Below are 14,116 nucleotides of genomic sequence, written 5' to 3' on the forward strand. Positions count from 1 at the left end.
TGAAACTTTACCTGTTTTCTTCAGCATAAGCACAGTATTATATCTGTAAACTGCATTTTGTACTTGAGATCTTTAGTGCATTGAATACTGAAAAGTAATCCCTTCATGGGAGGTAATGGTTTTTAGCACTATAAAACTTGCATTATACAGAACAGCACACAAGCAGCATAATTTGCATAAAAGGAGTTCCACTTGAAAAGATCTATCTTTCATAAACCTTCCAGTCTTCCCCTTGCTATTTTAGTTGCCTGTGGCTATTTTTTGTTTTAGTATAGTTTTTGGCATATAATTTTTATAATATCAAGTGGTATACTCTCTCAAAGTGAAAAGCTGCAAAATGTGGTTTTCACTACAGATAGTGGAGACTGAATAGTTAGCTAAGGGTTTCCAGCCTCAGGTGAGTGGCTATAGATCTCCTGGAATTACAAAATGATTTCCAGGTACAGAGATCAGTTCACCAGGAGAAAATGGCAACTCTGTATGAAGTAGATTCTGCATTTGCACTCCACTGGAAATCTGTCCTCTCTCTAGAACCCCCCAGCTTCCTCAAGGTTTCATCTTGAAAATCTCCAGGTATTTCCCAATCTGGAGCAAGACAACCCTAGATTCTCTGCACAATGTCTACATGTTTTAATAATAGCTATATCTTCAGTGTTTGTGATGTGTCTAGAATTGTAAACTAAAGGAAGACCTAGAAGAAGGAGCAGGGGACACAGAACACATAGCTGTGCATCTGGGATTGTAAGAGAGTGATGTGTTGGAATGCTTGGGAGTAAACTCCCACAATGTAAAACTCTCTGAAGGTTCAACAAAAAAGGCATAGAGGCCAAAGTCTGATGTTGCCTCTTGGCACTGATATTCAGAGGAGTTTGAAATGCCCCCTGAATGTGGAAGTTTTTGCACAGTTTCAGCATTCAAGACAGATTTTTTCAAGAGCAAGTCAAGAGAAGTAGATTCTGAGTTTGTGCCCAAGCAGCCCCACAGCAACTTCTGGCCTTGGCTAAGCCCAAGTGGCGGATGAATGCTCACCATATAAATTCAAAAGGAATACATAAGCCCCCCCCCCCCTCTCTCTGGGAAGAACCTTTTGGTCATCCAGGGTTACTTTTGGAGGGCTGCGCCCTTAGCCAACAGAGATTAAAGGAAGGACAAATCTGCAGTGTTTGGAATTCTTGTAGATACAAAGTCTGAAATAGGCATTCAAGAGAAAGAGATGGAAATTCAGACTTGTACTGTGTCTTCACTTGGTCAGGTTTTGAAGTATTAATCCAAGATTGGCTATTATTTTTGGCAGTGCTTGGGAGAAATGCACAAAGGGAGATGAGTGGAGAGATGTAATAAAACATTATTGAAACAAAACATTTTAGAAAGCATTTTTTTTTAAGTCATATGGCACTTAAAATACTTTTAAGTGTTATAACAGTTGTTAAACATTTTGAAAATGTTGTCAAATTTTGTTAATCTCTGCTGTGTGCCATGGCCCATTGCTGTGTTCAGATTTGTGAGTTGGGAAATGTTCTATAATGTGATGGTGGCTTTGAGATGACTTGGTGCAAAAAATCATTCTTTGGCTGTAGTGGGGGAGGGTGGTCTTTGGTCATGGGGGGAGGGGGGCTGCCTGGGGGGGCGCAAATCCAGATTTTGCCCCGGGCTCAATTTTTCCTAGCTACACCTCTGTATGTTGTACATCTTTATGTTTCATCCTCCATATCCTTTTACCCCCTTTTCCCCCTCCCCCTTCTTCTTTTCTTCTTTAAATGTGCAGCAACGGGTCCATTCTTTCTAATCTTCTTTTCCAGTTTTCTTCTGTGATTCCAATTTTGTTTAACCAGTCTTTGAATTCAGTCCAGATCCACTTCATATCTTTTTGTTTTCCTTGCCATATTTGGTTTCTTGACATTATGTCAAAAATTTCTAATTGTATTTGTTCCCATATATATTCCAACCATTTCTGTATTGTCCAGATTTATAGATTAGATCTCATCCATCCAATAAGCCCTGTATCGTTCCCCAGTGCTGCAGAGTACTTTGCAGACACTGAGCAGAACTGAGGCAACTGGGAGAGCTCCCCTGGCCGGAGAGCCCCTGATCTATACAGCACCAATATGGTGGTTTCCAGGGAACATTGCCTCCATCTTTTTATCTTTGCATAAGGGTTTTAAATATATCTATTATCATAGAACTATAATGTGTTGAATCCTATCCTTATATACAATATGAATGAGTTTCTTGCATAAATATAAACAAGTTGGATTTATGGAAGTCTTATTTGATCTCAAGAAGGGAGTTTTTGGTAATGCAAGTTTTATTTATTTTTTTTAGGAAACTTGTGCACATTGTTCAACATTGAGACTTCATTCTGATTTATAATTATTTGCATATTGGACTGTGTTTTAAAAGGGGGGAAAGGTCCTGTGGTGGCATGTGTGCTTGGTACAGAGAAGTTCCCGATTCAATCCCCAGTACCTGCAGTTTTTTTTTTAAAAAAAGGATGTGAAAGACCTTGACCTGAGACCTTGGACAGCCACTGCCAGCTTTTGTAAACAATGATGTATTTGATGGACCAATGGACTGATTCAGTATAAGGCAGGTTCAGGTGTTCATGAATGTACTCTGTAAAGTCTTTTTGCACAGTTCAGCACCCTGGCTTCATAAATTAAGTGCATGCCTAAGTAGAAAAGAACAGTTCAGCACTGCCTTATGCAGATGATGCAGTAATCCTTTCAAGAACACCTACTGGCCTTATAAGAGCACTGAAAGCATTATCATTGTATTGTAAAGAAGACAAATTAGAACTTAATTCCAAGAAAACCAAAATCATGGCTTTTGCCAGAAGGCCCAAATATCATTCAGGGAGCATTGATGGTCATAAGATTGAGCAGGTTTTCTGCTTCAGCCCTCTGGGGGTAGTTCTCCAGTCCTCCAAGAAGCAGAAAGGCTCATGGGGATTATGTGGCTAAATGCTTAGAGGAGCTCAACTGCCATCTTTTAAGACAAAAAGTGGCTATTATATTCCTGCAGCACTTACCGGTATATTGTTTGAAGCCAAGTCAATTGCACAACACCTGTATGGTACCTTGTTAGGTCCATTCCCAGTTTTGCACCACTGGAACTGGTACAGTTTAAATTTTTAAGATCGGCCCTTCAAATTCCAAAATGTGTCTCTAATGTTACTATGCAACTAGAGACAGGCTTCATAAGAGTGGAGGCTAGAGTTTGGGAGGCCATACTTAACTGCTGGCTCAGACTATCTTTCCTCTTACTTGGCCTTGCCCTATTGATTATGAGTAGTGATTTACAATCAACATGGTAATAGGCAGTGGTACCTGACATCTCCTCTCTGGATTTTCCTCCATAGCTTTTACTCAGCATGAGTAATGAACAGCCCAAAGAAGCCATTAAACAGCATCTGGCAGATTGCCAGCTGGATCTAGCCAGGTCTACAGCTTTTATTGCTAGTGAATCTAATAGTATGCTACCTCTCCTATGGCCAGCTCTGGAGTAACCATTAAGCAAAATAAGCACATGCTGAGGGTCTCAAGAAAAGAGGGTCACAAGTTTTTTTCCTCCTTATCTCTGCTAAGTTTTGAAGCACATTTGTTACAACAGATTGATTTTGGGAATATGATTAAAGACTTTGCAATTAAAAATGCAGGAGAAAACTTTTGGTAATATAAATAAAGTTATAAATAAGCAATAAACATTATTTTGCATTTTTTATTCATGTAAGTTAAATGCTATCTATCTTAAAGGCAAGAGAGCAACAGAATAATAGGTGTTTTGTTTCATACAAATAATGATATTTATTCAATTATATATAGAGCTTGTGGAATGCTTACTTGTGTACGCAATATACCAATATATATCTAATTCTCAACATGGTCCCATCTGTGGGTTCTTAATTTCAGAGACTGGAGCCATAAACAGACAGATCTTTCTACAAACCTGAGAAAAGTCCCAGATTGGCAAAAAAAATCTGAAATTGTTAAAGAGAGAGAGAGAAAGAGAGAGCAACACTCCATTGCAGCTGAGCCTTTTGCTATTTGGCCAGTCTTTTCCAAGGAACAGTCTGTCAGGGGAAAGAAAAGAGGAAAAGCTGAGGGTCGGAGTGGTGTAGTGACTAGAGTGAATAAAATATTCAACAAGAAAATGATGTACACTGCTTTGATTCCCCATCAAGGTGTAAAGTAAACAAATAATAAAGCTGAAGATTTTCAGGGAATGATAAAAGAAGGGTGGTTGGTGAATGGGAAGGAAGCAGGGGAAATGGAGAGGATATAGAGGCTGCCAGGAGGAGAAAAAGGAGAAATAATTTGGGGAAGAGGTAATGTGTGTGTATGCACTAGGCACTATTATATCACATGATGTATGATTGACTGGGAGGTCCTTGTTTCTGGTTCACTGTTAAGGGCACTGTGTTCTTTCCCATTAGGTATTTGTTAATCTGTTAATACAATCATGCCTGGGGACTGCACAGCCTCAGAACTAGTGTTAACTATGGATTTTCCGTTGTTCCCCCTCACCCCCATCCAAACGAGGCATGTTGTAACATTTCATGCATTGGAATAGCAGTAGTGGAAGACTAGGACAGATACAAACATGATTTCTTCATCAATTTTTTCGGAGAAGTCTTTTCTAACTTGCCATATTTTTAAAAAATACATCAACGATTTAGAGAAATCAGAAGCTTGACCTGTTTTTCTTGTACTTCAGCATTTTAAGGTCCACCTTACTTTCCTCCTGCTGGAACCTCTCAATCACTCCAGCAAACTGTTGCACAATGTAAGTCAAATGCTTTCAAATTAGCAAGGCTGCTAAAAATCTGTTACATATCATTTGGTGTCACTATTACACATGGCAAGTTTATCCAGCCTCTTACTGTAATGAAATACACACAGAGGACCTAACCTTTTAAAAGAATGCACATGTTGTGTTCCATTTACTTGGCCCATCATGCTATGACTCCAATACACTGGGTTTAATAACTTTTTTGACAAGAAAGGCTTGTGTCTGACATGTTGGGGAAAATTACTGTGGGTTTTATTATTCATTCAACAAAAATGCATTGCCCCCTGCTGCTAATCTTGTGTAATACAGGCAGTTCCTGAATAATGCAAATAAAGCTTAGGCTTCTTATGGTAAATGAGAGCAGCTTTACGTACAATAGATGAGTACTAGAAAATTATATTCTTGTTAACCTATGAGATGCTATATATAAGTGTACATTAAGGTAGTAGTGATTGATAGTAGCAAATACTAGCTGGGATCATTTGAAATCCTGGCACAGATGACAAATTTGTTTGAGGGATGGGCTTACAAGAGAGAGAGTGCCTCCAAATTATCTTGTACGTCGCTGATGGATGACACAGTGAAAGACATCTTGTTAGATTCATTGTATTAGTTTTCATTAATTACATCATATAGTTGAAAGTAATTACAAATAGATTTGTGAAAGGAAAAAAGCATTCTTTTTGTTTTCATATGAAACCTGCATGTGACAACAAAAAGGAGGCATTACCCTCCAAAGGACCAATCACCCAGTGCCATTGATATCTTCCAGTCTTTGTTACTGTGCCCAATAGGTTGTCCCCTGGAACCAGACGCTGCCCATTTGGTTCTGAACACTGGATCTTCTTCACATTGTGATCAGGTCATATATATATATATTGGTATTAAAGATTCCCTACCCAGCCTCTTGCAATATTAATAAGCAGTCTGCTCTGAGCTAATTTTTCCCACATCATTGAGAGACTGCGTCCCCATCCTGGGTAACATGATGGCAGGTTAAAACGTTATGTTCTATGTAAAATCCTCCAACAAACAAAAAGCTTCATTCTACTTGTAGTAGGTTGTGAAGAACATCGAATCATACACTGGACCTTTCAGAAGACTGTCAACAATACATCTATATATATAAAAAGCTAACAGTGACTTTGTTAGTCACTCCCTAACGCCGAAACAGCTGGACGGATCGCCCCCAAATTTTCACAGGATGTCCTTCCCTGTTGCGGGCAGGTAATCAGACCTTCAAACCGCCAAAAGTCCATACCTGAGCCAGGTAAAAAATCTTTTTCCTGGCTCACCAGGCCATGAAGCTGTTTGTGTTTAACTGTCACCCTTAGAATGTTCGTGCAGCATGTCTATCTGTGGCCTGAGGGCTTGATATGAGGGCTTAGAATGTTCACGCAGATGGGCAGAGATGAGCATTGAAGACAGTAAATAGGTAACATTGTTAGGTAATACGACTGGAAGTGAAACACATACACACTTTTCCGTGTGAGACACCAGGTGGGGTTTTCCCCCCTCACATGCAGGTAACTTTCACTCTCACCCACTGCTACCACATAACACACATACTTTCATACACATCCAGCTCATCCTCACACACCTCACTCTGCCCTCCCTCACATCCAACCACCACTTACCCACTTCCTCACCCATATTTGCCACAGCTCTCTTTTACTAAAAGCGAGCTGGAGTTTGCCTTTTTCTTCTAAGAAAATCAGCGGGGGGTGAGGCTGACCCAACACTACTGGCTCCGCTTCTTTTGGTCATGGCCCTTTAAGAACCCAGGGAGCTGGCCTCGATCTGAGAGCCTCACCACCCTGCCTCTGCTGCCTGACTGGGATAGCCTCCTTGCCCCAGTTCTGCCTTCCCCAAAGAAGCAGGACACAATATGCGTGTCAACCAGCCTCTCATGGACAGGCGGGATTCGCACTCTGGACAGTTCCGTTGTGGAATGGAAAGGGTTACCTTATACTAAAAAAAAAAGACACCACCATATAACAATGTGAATTGAAAAGGGAAAGAGGGATTCCATTTGACCACCCCAAAAGGCTATGCTGCGGATCATTGGACCTGCATGGACATCTGTGTGGGTTGCAGACTGTGATTAGAAGGACAATTGCCACAGCAACACGTGGCTGGGCCCCACTAGTAGTGGATAAAATTCTTTAAGGTGATTAACAAGACATTTTTGCTTTAACAAGTGAGTTTAAAAAGCTGTTTTACCTCCCGCTTGCAAGACAGGTTTGTCTATTCAATTTTCCTTCCCCCCCCAGAGGCATTTATCTTCAGGCATACAGGCTATGGCAGGGGTAGGGAACCTGCGGCTCTCCAGATGTTCAGGAACTACAATTCCCATCAGCCTCTGTCAGCATGGCCAATTGGCCATGCTGGTAGGGGCTGATGGGAATTGTAGTTCCTGAACATCTGGAGAGCTGCAGGTTCCCTACCCCTGGGCTATGGGATCCAGTTCTGCCAGCAGAATGTGCCCATGGTGTTCACACTCATCCTACTATAATTTCTGTTCGCAAATCTTGCATGATTTTTTAGTTCCCACCAACCCCCCAAACCCTTTTTGAAACCAACAAAAAAAAATAACAATTGGCTTACTTAATGACATCAAGGTTCTTCTATTTCAGTGATGCTCACCACCCTCCCCCACTGAAAGCAATCAGCCAGATTTATTTATTTTTATTTTTATTTATTATTCTACTTTTATACCGCCCTCCCCCGAAGGGCTCAGGGCGGTTTACAACAATGATAAGACAATAAATATTAAAACAATTTAAAAGCAGCATCCAATTTCTGTATCAAATAAAATAAAGATGGAGTCCCGCTATTAAAACTCCTACAAAGGGAACAGCGGGTTGTAGCTGTTTCCGGGCACCCTATCAGCGGCTGGGCTCTCCAAAAGCCCGGCGGAATAACTCAGTCTTACAGGCCCTGCGGAATTCATTAAGGTCCCGCAGGGGGGTCAGGACAGTTTCAGTGGAGAGAGCATTCCACACCAGGCAGGGTAGCCAGGGCATTAAATGCCCTGTGCAAGCCTAGTGGAAGGCTCCAGCCGCTCATAGCAGGGGGCGGGGATCACAAGCAGATTGGCCTCTGCTGAACGCAGAGACCGACATGGGACATATGGGGCCAGACGGTCTCTCAGGTACGAAGGTCCCAGACCACGTAGGGCCTTAAAGGTTAACACCAACACCTTGAAGACAATCCGGAACTCAACTGGGAGCCAGTGCAAGCGATGCAACACGGGCATGATGTGATCTCTAAAGGCACCTCCCGTGAGCAAACGTGCCGCTGAGCAAGTACAAAACAAGATGGCATGACAAACAGAATGTGTTTGTAGACTACACTCAATGATAGTGCAATCTTAATACTTTCAAATATGATTATCGGTTCACAGCTTCAAATTAAATAACATGTGCATTGTGTAAAGGACCAGGATATGATTGCAAAACTCTAAATGGCTATCTACTGACCTGACACAAAAATATGTTGAATCTCTGACATTCATACATTTCTACATTTCAAATAGTGGGAAAGAGGCTATATAGCATATTAGGTGGCATATATGAGAGGCTGACAAGACTTGTTGAGCCCACTGACCATTACCTCTTCTTTTTGATCCATGTAGGAACGAACGACACAGGAAGACATAGCTTTCTGGACATCAGAAGGAATTTTGAGGTTCTAGAAAGGAAGCTGAAGGCATATGTCTGGATGTACAAGTTGTCATTTCATCTCTACTCCCAGTGGAAAGACATGGTCCAGGGAGAGAAAGAAGAATAGTGGAGGTGAGCAACTGGCTTCACAAGTGGTTCCGCCAGGAACAATGGTCTGTGGTTGCATGAAGAGGGACTGCTGGCAAGGGATGGGTTGCACCAAAGGTTACAAAGGTTGGTCAAGAAACCAACAGCGGGAGGGAAAAAACCTTAATGAAGCAGCCAGAGGAAATGCACCATGGCCTTCGATGTCTCTACACAAATGCACAAAGCATGGGAAAAAAACAATATGAACTCTGAACACAGCAAAACAAATATGATATTATAGGCATCACTGAAACCTGGTGGGACGAGTCTCATGATTGGAACATAAGAATGGAAGAGTATAACCTATTTCAGAGAAACAGTTCAAATAGGAAAGGAGGAGGAATATATGTAAAAGATTATTACAGCTGTGAGCAGGTCCATGACTTAAATCCTGCAAGCCAGATTGAGAGCATTTGGGTGAAAATTAAAGGGAAGAGAAACAGCACTGATCTCATTGTGGGGGTCTATAATAGTTTGAAGAGATGGATGATGCATTCTTGGAACAGATGTACAAACTTTCAGAAAGGAAAGAAGTAGTAGTAAAGGGAGATTTCAATTATCTGGATATTTGTTGCGAGTCAAACTCTTCCATGACAATCAGGTGCAACAAATTTCTCACTTGCCTTGCAGACAGTTTCATGGTCCAGATGGTGGAAGAAGCAACAAAGGGAATGGCTATTTTACATCTGCTCATAACCAATAATGATGATCTGATTAGTGGAGTAGAAGTGGTAGGATCCTTAGGTGGGAGTGATCATGTTCTCCTGGAGTTCGTTATACAGTGGAAAGGGGATGCTAAGTGTAGTTGTAACCTCTAACTGTGGGTTCTGTGGGGCAGAACTTGAACATAGGGGTTACATAGTCATACGTGCATTCCAGATTATAAGAAAGCAGATTTCGGTAAGCTGAGGAATCTACTAGGTGCGATCCCGTGGTCAAAAATACTAAAAGAGAAGGGAGTGCATGATGACTGAGAGTTTCTTAAAAGTGAGATCTTGAGGGCACAATTTCAAACACTTCCATTGAGGAGGAAAAATGGGAGGTGTCAAAGGAAACCAGGATGCCTGTCTAAAGAACTTTCAACTGAGCTAAGATTTAAAAAGGACATGTACAAGAAATGGAAAAGGGGGGGGGGGATCACCAAAGAAGAATTCGAACAAATAACCAGGGAGAAAGTCAGAAAAGCTAAAGCTCATAGTGAGCTGAGGTTTGCCAGAGAGGTTATAAACAACAAAAAGAGGGGGTTTTTGGTTATGTCCATAGCAAAAGGAAGAAAAAAGAGAGGATAGAGTAACTGCATGGAGAAGATGGCAAAATGCTAACAGGGGATGAGGAAAAGGCAGAACTACTCAACATTTTCTTTGCCTAAGTCTTTTTCCAAAAAGGAAACTGTGCTCATCCAGGGGGAAATGAAGATGATACAGTAGGAGAAATTCAGCACAGAATAAAGAGTTAGTGCAGGAACACCTGGCTACTTTAAACAAATTCAAATCTCCAGGCCCTGATGAGCTGAATCCCAGGGTATTAAAATAACTGGCAGAAGTAATCTCAGAACCGCTTGCTATAATCTTTGAGAACTCCTGGAGAACAGGAGAAGTCCCAGTGGACTGGAGGAGGGCTAATGTTATCCCCATCTACAAAAAGGGGAAAAAGGAGTACCCTAATAATTACCGATGTAAGTCAGCCTTACATCAATACGAGGGAAGATTCTGGAGCAGATCATTAAACAAATGGTCTGCCAGCACTTAGAAGGGAATACTGTGATCACAAAAAGTCAGCATGAGTTTCTGAAAAACAAGTCATGCCAGACTAGTCTTATCTCTTTTTTTGATAGAGTGACAAGCTTGGAAGATAAAGGGAATGCTGTGGGTGTAGCATACCTTGATTTTAGTAAAGCTTTTGACAAGGTGCCCCATAATATTCTTTCAAGTAAGCTAGTAAAATGTGGACTTAACAATGCTACTATTAGATGGATTTCTGACTGACCAAACTTAAAGGATGCTCATCAATGGCTAATCTTCATCCTGGAGAGAAGTAACTAGTGGGTTGCCACAGGGTTCTGTCCTGGGCCCAGTGCTATTAAATATTTTTATCAATGACTTGGATGATGGAATAGAGGGCATGCTATTCAAATTTGCAGATGACACCAAAATAGGAGGGGGAGCTAATACCCCAGAGGACAGAGTCAGAATTCAAAATTACCTGGCCAGATTAGAGAGCTGGACCAAAACAAACAAAATGAATTTCAACAGAGATAAATGTAAGATACTACACTTATGCAGAAAAAAATGAAATGCACAGATATAGGATGGCAGCCACCCGGCTTGACAACATTACATGCAAAAGGGATTTGGGAGTCTTCGTAGATCACAAACTGAACATGAGTCAGCGGTGTGATGCGGCAGCCGAGAAAGCCAACGCGATTCTGGGCTGTATCAATTGGAGTATAATGTCTCTAGATCGAGGGATGTAACTGTACCTCTCTATTCTGCATCAGTTAGACCTCACCTGGAATATTGTACAGTTCTGGGCACAGCAATTCAAGAAGGATATTGACAATCTGGAATGAGGGCAACCAAAATGGTAAAAGGTCTGGAATCCATTGCGCTACGAAGAGAGACTTAGGGAACTGGGTATGTTTAGTTTGGAAAGAGAAGGTTAAGAGGTGACATGATAGCCATGTTTAAATATTTGAAGGGATGTCATGTTGGTGAGGGAGCAAACTTGTTTTCTGTGGCTCCAGAGACTAGGACCAGGAGTAATGGGTTCAAGGTGAAGGAAAAGAAATTCCACCTAAACATCAGGAAAAACTTCCTGACAGTATGTGTGGTTCAACAGTTGAATGCACTACCTCGAAGTGTGGTGGAGTCTCCTTCTTTGTAGGATTTTAAAGAGAGACTGAATGGCCATCTGTCAGGACTAGAGTGCTTTGATTATGTGCTCCTGCATTGCAGGGGGTTGGACTTGATGACCCTTGTGGTCTCTTCCAACTCTATGATTTTATTATTCTAATTCAGTCTTAATATTTCACCTCCCATAGGCAGATTGGGAAGTTAAAATGGTCAAGGAAGTTAAAATGGTCAAGGAGCATGCAAGGCTAATCAACCCCTGCCGTGCTACAAGCCAGCATCCCAGGGGCCAGTCAGCTCAGACTTGGCCAGTGTCAGCTCACTCATTGCTTCATCGTGCAGTGCTGCCAACTCAGCAGTCCCTGCAATTCTGCCCAAGCAACTCCACAACTTTGCTTGCTTCTAATTGCCAGAGATCCTCCAGGGCAGCTATTGTCTTTGAAAGTAAGCGGCCAGCCAAATTGAAGGTATTGGCTATCTCATACAAAGCCCTTCATGGCCTGGCCCTTCTTAATTGTGAAATCATTACTCTCCCTGTGCTCCATCACAATAACTTTGCTCAAGTCTGCAGGATCTTTTGTAAATGCCAACCTGCAAATGGTCAAAATCAGCAACTGTCCACACATGTGCTTTCTCTGTTGTGGCTTCCGCCTTGTGGAACGGCTTGGCCAAGGAGGTCAAGGAAGACTCCCACTCTCCTGGTCTTTTGCAAACTATGCATAGGGTTGCACTGCACAAAATGGTTTTACAAACTTGCTTTGATAAATATTAGGAAGTGTGGTCTATACTTATTGTAAGTACGGTTTCAATCACCTGTTCAGCTGTACCTGATAATCACTGAATGAACATTCAAAAAATAGTCAACTTTTTACTGTACAAAGATTGTACATGTATCCACTGTAACTTGAGAACATGGATGGTGTATGCCTTTCTTGTTGAGATGACACAGTTAGCAAAACAATGGAATAAAGAACCAGTATAAGATACACTGTAAATTAACAAGTTTTTGCTAGAAGCGCTACAGCAATTACAGAATTGCTTATGTTTTATCTTTAATAAATGAGAATATGAAGATGCAGTCTTAAACAAAGCTACACCCTTCTAGGTCCACTAAACCCAGTGTGTCTAGAAGAGTGTAACTCTTTTCAGGACAGTGTCAGAGGGTAGCCATGTCTGCCTGCAATAAAGGAAGGGAGCTTGAACTCTCTGAAGTTCATACCCACACATTTTTGTTGGTTTTTAGAGTGCTACTGGACTCAGATCTATCTATTCCAGGGGTTGGGAACCCGCAGCTCGCGAGCCGCATGCAGTTCTTCTGCCGCTGTTCTGCTGACTCCACATGAGCCGAACGCCAAACCCATCTTCACCAGCCAGCATCCCACAAGCCAGCGGCCGGACAGGCAGCATGATCCAACCTCCTACCCGCTTCGCTGGTTGCGAGGCGGCGCTCTCCAATGACGGCCAGGCCGAGCTGCGGAACCCATCTTACAGCTCGCCCTGCAAGCAGCAGGGCGGGCATCATCCTTCGCCTACTGACTGCCAGGCCGAATGGCCGTAACTCCTGCCCGCCTTGCAGGTTGTGGTAGAATTGCTTTCCCGGCGGCCAGCCAGATCGAGCTTCTGGAACCATCTTTCTTCGCCCTGCAAGTAGCAGGGGCGGGCACATCCTTCGCCCTCGCGACCCAGCCAGGCCGCGCCGCGGGCTTTTACCCTCCTGCCCTTGGCGCTGGTTTGCGGGTGCTATTGCCTGCCCTGCAGGCGCGGGGGGGGGGGCGCGAGCGAGCAAGTGGGCAGGGGAGTGGAGGGGGGGCGTGAGAGTGGGTGGGTGGGTGAGGGGGGGGGAGGGTGAGCCAAATGGCTCTTTGAGGGGAAAAGGTTCCCAACCCCTGATCTATTCAGAATGGCACTGTGAGACTAACTTTGGCTTGTGTCACCGTCACTCTCTAACAGTGATTTACCCTTTGCATTATGCGGAACTTAAATGGAATTCATGAATCCAAGTCTTGTATCTTCCTGTATACTGTACTCCCCTGAGAGGAACTGTTCTCATTTAGTGGTATTTAATTAACAAAACCAGACCTTCTTCTCAGAGAAGATCTAATTTTCAATAGATGTTTAACTAATTAATTACTAACAAAAAATATTTCGGACTTTCAACCCGGCCATTGATTATTTCAGAGTCTCTCAGCCTCAATTTCATCTGTAAAATCAACATAAGCTGTCCTTTCATGTTCTGTGCTGATAAAAGCCAGATGATGCTCTTTTTTGGTGTAGATTATAACTGTCACAGAAGTCATAATAAAGTAACATATTTTATACAGTGGTGGGATCCAAAAATTTTAGTAACAGGTTCCCATGGTGGTGGGATTCAAACTGTGGCATAGCACCAATGGGGCTGAGCGGGGCACGATGGGGGCGTGGCCAGGCATTCCGGGGGTGGGGCATTCCTGGGTGGGGCTGTGGCAAGGACGCAGCCGCTGCGCCGGTCCTTGGGCGGGAAACGAATGCACGCAGGCGCAGGCTGCCACGCACGCTGGTGCACCTCCTGCTAGACTGCTTCAAGTTCTGCTGAGAGGAGGGGCGTAACTAAGGCAAAAATCAATTGGCAAAATTACCAATTAGTAACCACCTCTCGGCACACACAAATAATTAGTAACCTACTCTCGG

This window comes from Sphaerodactylus townsendi, linkage group LG07, assembly GCF_021028975.2.
Source record: "Sphaerodactylus townsendi isolate TG3544 linkage group LG07, MPM_Stown_v2.3, whole genome shotgun sequence".
Classification (NCBI taxonomy): domain Eukaryota; kingdom Metazoa; phylum Chordata; class Lepidosauria; order Squamata; family Sphaerodactylidae; genus Sphaerodactylus; species Sphaerodactylus townsendi.